The sequence below is a fragment of the Apodemus sylvaticus genome, chromosome 6 (genome assembly GCF_947179515.1).
Source record: "Apodemus sylvaticus chromosome 6, mApoSyl1.1, whole genome shotgun sequence".
Taxonomy (NCBI): domain Eukaryota; kingdom Metazoa; phylum Chordata; class Mammalia; order Rodentia; family Muridae; genus Apodemus; species Apodemus sylvaticus.
This window is the reverse complement of record NC_067477.1, coordinates 35806963-35819821: the sequence shown is the minus strand read 5'-3', so window position 1 is coordinate 35819821 and position 12859 is coordinate 35806963. Positions and strand designations below refer to the sequence as shown.

Genomic DNA, 12859 nt, shown 5'->3' with positions numbered 1-12859 from the left:
CCTTCTGTCTGGGGGAACTCTCAGCTTTCATTGTTTACTCTGTCAGGGAGGGGCCTAATGAATCTGCTTAGTTTCAGGAACTTCCTGAAGCTATATTGAGTTGTTTACCTTCCTGTTTAAGGAGTTTCCTTCAGGATAGAATGAATGCTTTAATTTCTGAGAAAACTGTTAACACGATTTAGGGGATAAAGAGAAGAGGCCCAAGAGCTCCAGCTTTAGCTGCACGATGTTGAAACTGTCAGTTCAGAGCAGTACTCCTAAAACAATATGCCTCTGCTTTGAACACATAGAGCAGTACACCCCTGGCTTTGATGGCTAGAAGCCATAATCCTCTAGTCCTCTAGGGTTAGAGCTATACACCTCTGAGTTTGGTACTCCAGTTTGTGAATTTCTGGAACTTAAGTCCAACAACACTAAGGGACTGTTCCTTGGCTATCTGATTTCTGACCAGATAAACCAAAAGAAACCCTAGCCAGCTGTTAGTGGCTGCAGGATTATATAGGACTGGAAACAGCACACATGGGGTTAAAGCGTCTGTTCTTGCTGGAGACAAATGTTTTGTGTTGAGGAGTTGCTGCTGGGAAGGGGAAGGAGGGGGAGAGAGAAAGCCCCTTTTTTATTATTCTGAGGTGCATTTTAATTTGCACAAGCGATGCTGTGTCTGTGATGGATGACACAGAGGGAAAAATTACAGCCCAGAAAGCCCAGCATAGGGGGAAAAATAAAAGAGATCCCAAAAGGATTAAAAAAAAAAAAAACCGGCCCATTGTGATGCTGCATCCTGATCAGAGATTGGGGGCTGGGCAGGCTGGGGAGGCGTACCAGGGCGGGGATAAGGTGACCAAGAACTAGGCACTAAGGATGTAAGGCGAAACAGGTGTCTGATGGGAGCTCAGCCTAGACTACAACCACCCTGGTATCCAAGGCACCTTCCCTCTGCAGTGGCCAGTCTAGAGTGTGGTACATTAGGAGGAGGTGCCAGCCCAGGCCAGCTCTTGGCACACTGAGAATTTTCTGGAAGCTTACTTTTCTTCTCACTGGATCTCTGGACCATCTTTTCCTTCTTTACTCTGCACTCATCCCTCCTAGAAGCTCTTCCTCCTTCAGGGGAAGTGGGGCATTTGGAGCAGCCAAGAACTGGAATCTAATCAGGTAGCTACCTCACTTTGTGGTTACTCTAGAACAGATCACAGAAAGTAGCAGCCAGTAGAGGCAGAGATGTTTGTTTTCCTGCGGTTTCGAGTTAACAGTTTAAAGAGCCTGTTCTGGAATCAGATGCCGAGAGCTGGTTAGAAGCCTGACTGCCTAATAGCTGTGTAACCTCAAGCCAGGGAGTTAAGCTCTTTGGTGGTTCTGTTTCTCCCGGTCTAGAATGTAGCCGCCAGCAGCTACATGTAAACTGGGTTACCTGTTGAGAGAATTTTGGGGTCATAGGGAAGAGCGGCGAAAAGAAAGTACGGCTAAGTCAATGTTCACTGATCGAAGCCGTAAACTTTAATGGCGCCGGACCTTTTAACAGTTTGGGCAAACCCTCCCCCCAGACTCCAGGCTGAGTTCCGGTGGAAGTTGTCTAGCTTCTCTTGGAGGTCTTCGTCTTGACTGCTCCGGCAGCTGGGTGGGTCACCTGTTTAATTCAGGAATCCCTATACCAGGAAGAACAATGAACTTAACCTTTACTACGTGCGCTCCACCCTAAGTGGAGCAGAATCCTGGCTAACTGGGAGAAGTTAACCTTGACCAAAGTCAAACTCTGACCAAGTGCAAGACTGCCCCAATATGGCTCTGTACATGTCCTCTCTTTTTTTATTAATTTGAACACGAGGAGGTAGAAAACAAGTGGATAAATATCCTTCATAAGAAGGCGGGCCTTAACCAGGAGGGGAAGCATTGACCGTAATTTCTCTTAAATATTGTATAACGTCTTTTTTAGAGGAGGGGTAATAGGCTCCCTTATTATTTTAAGGACAGCCTCTCGACGTTAACCCCTATGTAATTAGGTGTACTTCCTGGGGACTCAGAAGCAGAAATTCACCTCCCCATGCAGTGCTTTGCCTCGCACGTCTCGCTGGTACCCATGTTTGTTCAAAAACAAACACACATAGATCTGAGTTCTATGTGGCTCCCTCTTTGGAGATCCACTTGTGTAAGTTTTGAAGCCAGGGGGGTCTGTAAGTGTCTTTAACAGACATGTAATCTCTCCATCCAGGTGAGCCTGGGTGGAGACAGCCAGTCTGCTTAACAGACAAGGTCAAGAGTTAAAGGTGGAATAGGATTAACTTGTCCCAGAAGTATCCAATTCAGTTGTAAATTAACAACTTTAAGGACCCAAAGCTTGGCCTCTGAGGTGGGAGAGGTAGCCTTGTGAATCAAGAATTAAGCTGTTACTTCTCAGGAAAAGTGGAGACTATATGTTAAATTAACACAGCTGGCTGAAGATTGTTAGCCATCTTCAAAATTGGAATCTTCAATATTGGGATTATTTCTAGACTAGTCTATGGTTAAGTCAGCTGAACACAATAAGGAGAAGAGTCATTTTAACTCTTCTTTAGATTAATTTTTCCTAAGCTAGCTTAACAGTCTCTATTTTCTGTCCCACAAAGTCTAAAAGCTTGAAGCTAGGCAATTTATCTAACCTGGGACATTTAACAATTGAGGTAAGTCAAGAACATATATCTAATATAGCTCTTATGTTACCATGGTCTGGGCATTCAGCAAGCACAGTCAGCATATCTTCTGCAGCATTCTGTGGAAAAAACAGAGGACATGCCTTCTCCCCCAATATTAAATCAGGATCATGGCATATGTTAGTAAGTGAATTCCTTCATTTCACCTAGACATCAATATGCCTAATTACAAGATGTCATATACATTTAGCAAGGAGTTTCTTGGCATCCAATTTTTAAAATTTTTTTTTTTAAAAACATGTAAGCATAATTTAAATTATATGCACAGGGACACAATTTCCCCTCTCTTCTTTCTTCCAAGAAGATATTGTTTTATTAATTTAAGTTGGAACACAAAGTATAAACCATAACATAGGCAATAACTATGTAATTATATAAAATATAGTTGCTTTTTCTGTTAGAGCAGTTGCAACTAGACAGCCTAAAAATGAATCATTAGTCACATGTACATATTTTTTTTATCTTTTAAATTAGAAATATGAATATCATTTATCTGTAATAACTAAGTCCTCTAGGATTAACACCATTACGTGGTAGAGGTAGAAATTGAGGACATCAAGAACAAATCTTTACAATTTGATGTGCACAAAATATAAAATTATTTCAGATACCTAAAGGACAGTCATTTAGAGAACATATCATTTGTTCTTAGAAATTTGAATCACATTTGTATAAACTGTAGAAATTAAAAATTAGCAGTATTAAAAATGGACCAACTTTAAGCAATTATAAACCATGAGCTATGTATATCTACTATTATTAAAAGCTTGACCTTTAACATCTTAAAAATAGCTGCTATAGCACCCAATTCAGGTATCTGTGTTGAAGCAGGGAGAAACTTAAAGGAATAAACATGTGATCTGATAGTACAAATTATCTTTTGGATAACAGTTATTAATTTTGCCTAAAAATGCTTACCATGTAATAGACCAACCATTAATAATAAATTTGATTGTTGCTTGAAGCAAGGAACAAACGTTTCCTACCTTGAAAACAGAGGTTTAAGACCTTCTGTGGCAAGCTTACGAGAGACTAGAATCCTTCACGAAAGGCTTACAATCCCTCTTCCTGAAACTGAAGCCATTATGCCTCCCTGGACAGCAGTGCTGGGAAACACCAGAAGTGCAGCTGTCAACCTGGGAGAGGTCCTGCTTCCCAGAACATCTGGAAACATCATCTTATGAATATCTAAGAGGGCACAGATGGGGGAAATGCTCCTCCATCTATAACTGGAAAACCAATAAAGTGGATCTAAATGTTTAAAATTAGAATATATTCACTGTACATGGTATTGGGTTTTATAAAAACATTTAGACAGAGCTCAGTAGAGTCTGGCTCTGTTAGCTCATTGAGCCTCGGTTTTCTCATCTCTGAAGTGGGGCTAATACTTCTTCCTGCCTCTCAGATTACATTATGGTCCAGATAAGGTTGACATTGTTCCTAGCTGTAGATTTGTTGTTTCACATGTAACGCTCATAATGGTGAGTCCTGAGGGGTATTATGTTAAGTACAGCTTTTCTTCCCAGAAATCCCTCTCATTTGAACAGCTCTTGTGGAGACTTATTAAACCATCAGCGACGTTCTTGTCTGTGCTGGCCACCATCCATTTTAAGTCCCCATCCTTGAGGTGAGTATACATTTGATCCGCTCACCCCCCTAGACAAGTTGCTCTTAATATTCTTGGCATCAATTCAAGACTTTGTCTGGGAGCCTATTCAACTTCTGCATCTCCTGTATAAAAACATGCACACATTTGGGGATGGAGTTTTGGAACTCAGCTCCCTGTGCCGTTCAGAGCTCATATTATCAGGGCCTCAGCGGCAGTCTGTGTCTACACCATGCCTACCCTGCATTCCTGTTTCCCTTGGACAGTCTTCTCCTATCTGTCCTTGGAGACCATTTATAGAGGCATCAATGACCTGCAGATCTTAAGCGCTCAGTTCTAAGCACACTGCTACCTTATAGGGGGGTCTTATCCAGAGTCACCATGTGATAGGCTACCTGCATTGAAAGTTAATGACCAATGCTCTTCCCTCAACCAGTGATGAATTCATGTGCTGATAAGTAAGTATCCTTCAGCTTCCCCTGTACCATGTCCCCAAGGCTTCAGTGGAACGGAGTCCCCATTGTCCACGACATGTCCTGTGCAGTGACTCACCCTAGTCCTCCACTTGTATGTTCTTGCGCATGCCTCCTGGGCTCAGCTCCTGAACAAAGTTCTCACTCTAAAGCCCTTGTCCCCATGTGTAGCAGTGGGCGAGCACAGGGAGAGCTGCCTTCAGCGTATCACTCTAGACCTGTGCTTTTCTGGTAGAGCAGATTCAATCCTAGCCGTTAATGTAGACACCAGGCCCAGGAGCCAGCAACAGTCATGGCTGGGACTTAGGATGAAGCCACGGGAATGATACCTAGAGCTAGTCTCTGGGATCACTGATCTCCGAGGACATTCCAGGGGTCAAGGCCAGCCTTGCTACCAAGATGAGAAAAACCAAAGCAAAGGAAGGGTAACGGAAAGCTGGCCTTCTCACAGCCTCCAAGCAGCCTAACTGGACTTTTCCTGAACTCACCCTTGGTAGACCTTTTCAATGGCGTAAGCTGTGATACTTTTTTTTCCTTTGTTGTCCCTCTGCCAGAACCAGGCATTACTTCTCCAGTGGAAAGGCTGCCCCAGGGTATTTGTGTGTCTCACTGGGTCTGATGCTCCCACGGTAGCCTATTACACACAGCAGCAAGTTCCCCTTGAAAGCAGGCATGCCCTCCTTAGTACAGACGCTGGCCTGTCTGCATTGTGAGCCTGTGGCTCGAACCATGGGCCATGTTCTTCACAGTAGGGCAGCAGCCTGGTCAGTGCAGTGAGTGGGGACACTCATGCTCGGGGTAACACACTGCTGCAGGCCATGTGCGCATGGGTACAGCAGGTGACTTGGGGACAGGACAGAGGTCTTTCATATTAGGGCACAGGCCAGGGTTATTTGCAGCTAATCTAGGTTGTGCCTGGGTTAATCCCAGTTCCTCCTTCCATGAGGACATGAAGATGAAGCAATCAGCAAGCCCCTTGGCACATAATCGACATTAGTAAGTGAAAAAAGTCATCACTATTGGTTATTGACCAACCACCCGATGGCATTTCCACACCCTTCCTGTCCTCACTCTTTCCTGGGTTCTAGCATCTACCCAGCCTCTATTCCTTTTCAAATTCAAGGTCTATCCTCAAGAGATTCCACCCTTCCCTTCCTGGGCCCTATTCTTGCTTTCTAATACTCATTTCCACAGGCGCAGCTACAAACTCTTCCCAGACATGTGAACCCTTCTTCTTCCCAGGGTGGGGGTGGGGCTCTGCCTGCTGGGAATAGCTCTCGAACTGAGTGGTCAGAATCCCAGCTCCATGGGTGGTCTTAGCAATCTCTGAACAAGTCAGAGAGACAACAGCACTGAGTCACAGCACTCACGGTGGCTTAACAGGAGCTGACCTGATCTCCCTCGGGTGCTTGCCCATCATATGGGGTGCGTGGTGTAGGCTGGGTGGTAGTCTCAGTTCCATCTTTGTTAGTCAGGTTTTTTCCCATTGTTCTGACAAAACTCAAAGAAAGGCAGGGTTGTGTTGGTTTCCAGTTTCAGGTGTTGCTCCTGTACACTACTCTTTTGCTTTTGGGCTGTGGTAAAGCGAAACATTGGGAAGGGAAGCTGCTCAATGAATGAAGCCTGAAATAAGAGGAAGATGAAGAGAGGGAGGAGGGATGGGGAGGAGGGAGGAGGAAGAGGGAGAGGGAGGAGGGAGGAGGAAGAGGGAAGGGGAGGAAGAGAGGGAGGGAGGGAGAGGGAGGGAGAGAGGGGGAAGGATAGGACAGTAGGAAGCAGTAGCAGGGGAAAGACATGCCTTTTTTAAAAAATTATTTATTTTATGTAGATGAGTACACTGTATCTGTACAGAGCTATCATGTTGTTGATGGGAATTGAACTCAGGACCTCTGCTCGCTTCATCCCTGCTCACTCTGTCCAAGACATGCCTTCAAAGTCACCCCCATCATGTGCTTCCCCCAGCACCCCCTGTCTGTTAACAGCCATTCAGCTTGTACCCCCATTCTGGGATTAACCCACTGATGAAGTTAGCATCTTCCTTATCCAATCATCTCTCATTAGTGCCAGCAACTGGGACCAAGCCTTTCAACACATGAACCTTCGGGGGCATTTTTTTTAAAAATCTAATTCATGTGAATGCTCATAAAGAGACAGGGGCTGTGGGGGCCCCACTTCTTTCGGAGTGCTTGGCCCATGGCTGTTGCTTCATTTCTCTGAGATGAGCAGCAGCTATGCAAGGCTTCCATCGTTCTCAGGATGTTCCAGGGTGAGGCTGGGCTCTTATCAGCCAATCAGAAGTATAGGAAGGTTTCCTTGGGGCTTTGGACGCTCTTCACTCTGAGATTTACGACACATGGCTGCTCCGGAAGACACGCGGCTTCCCAGCAAGCCTTGTGTGATCTCCCTGAGACTCTTAGACTAAGGCCCCACAAATGAATATTAACACAACAGAACCCTCATTCTCCTACAGTTCTGGAGCAGCACCCAAAGGCTCCATGGCGGCCGCTTCCTCGCCTCTTCCACCTCCCTCCAGCTCCAGCTGTCTTAGTTTGGATTACCGTTGCTGTGATGAACCACCATGGCCAAAAGCCAGCTAGGGAGGGGAGGGGCTACTTGGCTTGCATTTCTGCACTGTAGTCCATCACTGAGGGATGTCAGAGCAAGACCTCACACAGGGCAGGAACCTGGAGGTGGAAACTGAGGCAGAGGCCATGGAGGGGTGCTGCTTACTGGCTTGCTCCCCGCCGCTTGCTCACCCGGCTTTCTTATAGAACCCAGGACCACCAGCCCAGGGATAGCACCACCCACAGTGGGCTGGGCACTCCTACCTTGATCACTAATTAAGAAAATGCCCAAGTCGGTCACGGTGTTTTATCACAGCAATAGAAACTCTAAGACAACATACATGCTGGTAAAACCTTCATGCACATAAGATAAAAATTAATTAAAAATACAAAAAAACAAAAGTTTCAGGCTTCCTTTAAAAATGATTCACATGTTTCTAGGGGTGAACATAGCTTTTTTGGGGGCCAGGGGGGGCAGCATCAACTCATTGGTCTCATTATAGGCTTCTTGCAGTCATAGGTAAGACCAGATTCAGGTCAACACTAAGTGTGTGTGTGTGTGTGTGTGTGTGTGAGAGAGAGAGAGAGAGAGAGAGAGAGAGAGAGAGTAAGAGAGAGAGAGTGAGAGAGAGAGAGAGAGAGAGAGAGAGAGAGAGAGAGAGAGAGAGAGACTCAGTGGGTAAAATGTTTGCTTGCAAGCACAAGTTCAATCTCCAGAGGTCACTGTTTTAGGAAGGAGGGCATGATGTTACATATATCATATATGTAGTCTCAGCAGCAGGGATTGAAGACTTGTGGATCCTTGGGGCTCCCTAGCCAACTAGTCTAGCACTCAAAAGCTGCAGGTCAGAGAAAGACCCTGTTTTAAGAAAAAAGGTAGACAATGCCCAAGGCTACCCCAATTCACCCCATGCCCACTCCATGCCCCACTCCCCCACAGAGAGATAGGGAGATAGTGTGGAGGTTTGAATAAGAATGGTCTCTCTAGGCTCTTAGGGGTGAATGCTTAGTCACAGGGAGCGGCACGACTTGAGAGGGATTAGGAGGCGTGGCCTCGTTGGAGTAGATGTGTCACTGGAAGTGGGCTTTGGGGTTTCAAGAGTCTAAGCCAGGCCCAGCGGCTCTTCCTGCTGCCTTGAGGTTCAGATGCAGAACGCTCAGCTGCCAGGTCTGTCAGTGTGCCTCATGCTTCCCTGCCAAGATGATAACGGACTAAATCTGAAGTTGTAAGCGAGTTCCTATTAAGTGCTTTTTTATTTGTTTTGTTTGTTTGTTTGTTTTTTGGATTTGGGTTTTTTTTTTTTTAATTGAGACAGGGTTTTTCCTGTGTAGCCCTGGCTGTCCTGGAACTCACTCTGTAGACCAGGCTAGCCTCGAACTCAGAAATCCACCTGCCTCTGCCTCCCAGAGTGCTGGGATTACAGGCGTGCGCCACCACTGCCCGGCAAGTGCTTTTTTAAAAAATAAGAATTGCTATGGTCTTGGTGTTTCTTCACAGCAATAGAACATTGACTAATACAGACAGAGGGTTTGAGGGAAGGGGATGAGAGGAGGAGGGGGATGACGGGGGAAGGGGAGGGACTAAGCCAGGGCCTTGATGCTCCTGTGTCTGAAGCTGCCTTCATTCCTGGTCCCTGTGGAAGAGAGCATCTTCGTCAGCTGCAAGGCCCTGAGTGAGCCCTACCCATTGAGGGCCCTTCTGTCTTACCTGGACTCACACTTCTGCTGCCAGCTGGTGTTGCTACTTCAGGTGCTGGGCGCCCTGTTGTGCAGCCCTCCCTAATTTGGGGGGAACATTTTGCTCTGTGTCCATCTCTCTTGTCTCCTCCCACTGCTTCCTGTGTCTGCCTGGCTCATAGACCATGAACCCCACATCTGTGAAGACTCCACGTGAAGGAAGAGTCTGCTTCCCTCATCCCACTCCTGACAGCTGAAACCCAGGCCTCCCCCTTACCCCCCCCCCCCGTCTGTGCCTCCCTCACCCCGTTTATCACACCTGGGTTTATAGACTTTCAGCTGAACTCCATCTGAGAGACAATCCCTGTCCGTGCCAATTGAAATTAATTTTGCCAGTCAGATTTCACGAGACTCTGAATCAAAGGCTTTTCTAAAATCAAAAAGCACTAAATCTTCGGTTGCCCCTCTTCCCACCCATGTTACAAATTAGTTAGCATAAAAGAAGCATCATGGCTTCCCGGCATGACTTCTGTGTAAACCTGCCATCCGAGTTGATGGCTCCGGCTTCTGTTACCCTCCAGCTGCTTACTGGATTTTCTATTCATGAAATTTATCGTAAATTTTTAATCATAAAATTTTTTTCGCTATGACCTGTCTACAAACAGAACTTACAGCTCCCTTGGGGTGGCGGGAGGGGGGCACACGATGGTAGAATCGGTCTTCCTCCTGTTTTGCAAGTCCCCTGTTTTTCTTCTCCAGCCGTGACCACTCTTGGCCCCTGGAAGCAGATGCCAAGAGCTCTCTCAGTTCACCAGCTAGCTCTGGCCAGACCCTTCCGTTTGTGCGCCACAGAACCCTGTGATTTATGTGTCTCTCTAGCATTTAATTTTTCTAAGTGACCCTTTACCTGTTTTTTTATTATGACTTACTAATTGCACCCATTTTCTAACTTTATTTTTCTTATTAAAGACAGGTTTTAATAGCTAGTTCATTTCTCAGTCACTTAAGGATTCCGATTAATTCCACAAGCCTGCCAGTCACCCAGGAATGGATCTCCTTTCTTTATTATGGGGGCCTTGTCCCTGGGTTGGAGGGTCTGAGTCTGGGAACTGGAGTGAACATCTGGTTAAGCATGGCCAGGAGGACACACAGAGCTCCCTTCCTTTGTCTCTTCTTATCGAGCATTTGAGCCGCATCTCAGGTGTCAGAAGTGGCCCTTTATGAAGGGCGCAGCCTCCTGATGACCCGATAGCAGTGTTCCTAGAAGTGGCAGGAACTTGTAACTTTCCTAGTCCAGTTGGTTCTCTCATCTCTGGAAAAAAACAAGCAAACAAACAAACAAACAAACAACCCCCAATATTCCCCAAGACCTGGCTCCTCCATCTTTCCCAGCTGTCAGTTCCACTTACCACACTCGGGTCAGTTTTCAGCAAATGAAGTGCAGTGCCTCACTTGGCAACCTGCTGCGGCACTCCGGGACCTGCTGGGGCAAGGACTTAGCCCAGCACCGAGGTGGAAACGTCCCTGCAGATGTGAAGTCTGAGCTTCTGAAGAGTGGTCTGGAATGGATTAGAAGCAGAAGAGGTCAATGGGGAGGAAGGCAGGCTGCATGGCTGGGACACTCAGGACAGAGCCAGAGAGGAGAGAAAGTGCATGGGACAAGAGGACGGGAGCCTGAAGGCTGGGTTGTAACTTCTGAAGACAGGCTCTCTCCAGCCTGAGAGCCATGGGGCAGTCCTTGGGTGCATTAGGGCTGCTTAGGCACAGCAGGGAGAGAGGCTTTGAGAAGAATAGAGGCCTTGACCGTGGAGAGAGCACCCCCCCCCCCAAGTAGGCTGTCTGTCAACAGCTGACTCCTAAGATCCTGATAGAAGCCTAGTCCCAGGACAGACTCAATCACAGATAAAGGCACAGCCAGGAGGCCCCAGCTGGGGAAGAAGTCAGACAGGGCTTAGTTGGTTATCATACAGGAGACATAGGGAGACTCTTACAAAAGCAACTATTATGTCAAAGAAGGGAGGGTGTCTCAGTCAGGGTTTTTATTCCTGCACAAACATCATGACCAAGAAGCAAGTTGGGGAGGAAAGGGTTTATTCAGCTTATACTTCCACGTTGCTGTTCGTCACCAAAGAAAGTCAGGACTCAGGAGCTGATGCAGAGGCTATGGAGGGATGTTCCTTACTGGTTTGCTTCCCCTGGCTTGCTCAGTCTGCTCTCTTATAGAACCCAAGACTACCAGCCCAGAGATGGTACCACCCACAAGGGGCCCTCCCCCCCTTGATCACTGCTTGAGAAAATGCCCCACAGCTGGATCTCATGGAGGCACTTCCCCAACTGAAGCTCCTTTCTCTGTGATAACTCCAGCCTGTGTCAAGTTGAACACAAAACCAGCCAGTACAGAAGGCTTGGCCTTTTAGCCTTACACCAATTTAAAATTTTAGTCCTGGCATCTCGGCAGGAGAAGGAGGGTCAGAGGAAGGAGTAAGAAATAAAGAGTAAGAAGGAGAGACCAATCAGGCTCAGGATAAGCCCTTTTTAAAGCAAAAAACAAAAAAATAAACAAGAAAACCATTTATTTTATTGTATGTGTATGTGAGGTTTGCCTGCATATTTAATCTGTGGCCAGAAGACCTGAAGAGAGTGTCTGATCCTTTGCAACTGGAACTACATATGTTTGTAAATCACCACGAGGATGCTAGGGATTGAACCCTGGTCCTCTGGAAGAGCATCCAGTGCTCTTGACCACAGAGCCATCTTTCCAGCCCCAGGATAAGCTTTTTGAGAAAAGCGTCTCTCCACTCCAAAGCTTCCCTGACAAGCATGATAGACAAATTACCCAGGAACACAGCACTGTACCCCAGTTCCATGTGCACCCACTAGAGTGTTGCCAAAGTTGAGAAACTCTGGATCAGACAGTTCGAGATCTAGACTTCAACCCCAGCTTTATGCCCCAACTGAGTGGGACCCTTGTGTGTGGTCAAGTATTCAAGATTATCATTCAGTTCCTGTTATTCTCAGCTTGGAGTAATTCTCAGGATAACTACACCCTAAGCTGGTGAAGGCTATCATCAAAGGAACTAGGATCAGAGACGCTAGAGCCGGGTCCTGCCTGGTCCTTTCACATCTGTAAACTGTTGAGATTAAAGTCGGCTTCCAGAGCTGCTGTTTAAGTACCACGGACAGCAACTAGACTCTTCCGGGAGCCTGGGCTGCGTTGTCCAACTTCTGGGAAATACATGAAAGACCAGAAGGGACCAGTCACATTCCTGAGTGTGGATGACCAAGAAGAATGTGAAGAGGGCAGTCTCACTGATGTCCCATGGCCACAGAAGAATTCAGAGATAGGAGAAACTTGTTCCCAGCCTCTATCGCTGGATGGAGCCCTCTCAGCAAAGGGCTGTTCCTGAGAGTTCTGCCAGAGTCGTACCTAATCTTACGGGCATGATGGAAGAATCCTCCTCTTGTGTGCCTCCCCCAGCTGCAAGCCTCTCACCTAGAACTCTACAAGGATTCCATGCAGAAAGAGATGGCTCTAATAAAATAGGAGACATTAGGAAAATTGCACCCAAACAGACAGGACAAAGTAGTTAATTAACTTGAATATGTCATTTATTTAATTCTCCATTTAGCGGGGAGAGGTGGTTTTCACCCTATGACCGATGACTTTGGTCTTTATAAGAGACACTGTGGGAACTTTCAGATTTTTACACTGAAAAGTGAGGAACTGAAGGCAGATCATCAGCTAGGATCACACTGTGTCAGTCAGTGCCTTCTCTGCTGTGCCGCCATCACAGCCTGTCCTGTGAAGATACAGTGGCCCGCCTGGTAAAGGTTGCTCTGCGCTCACACCAGGAT

General features: G+C 46.6%; 1 long non-coding RNA gene across 1 annotated transcript in view; it reads right to left on the bottom strand.

Moving 5' to 3' along the window:
* Window positions 1-1471: 1471 nt before the first annotated feature.
* The window catches only part of LOC127687090 (uncharacterized), a 375067-nt gene continuing 363679 nt past the window's right edge, over window positions 1472-12859 (bottom strand). Inside the window, exon 2 of the long non-coding RNA XR_007978319.1 lies at window positions 1472-1732. This is a non-coding gene — a long non-coding RNA (uncharacterized LOC127687090). The remainder of the gene's footprint in view (window positions 1733-12859) is intronic.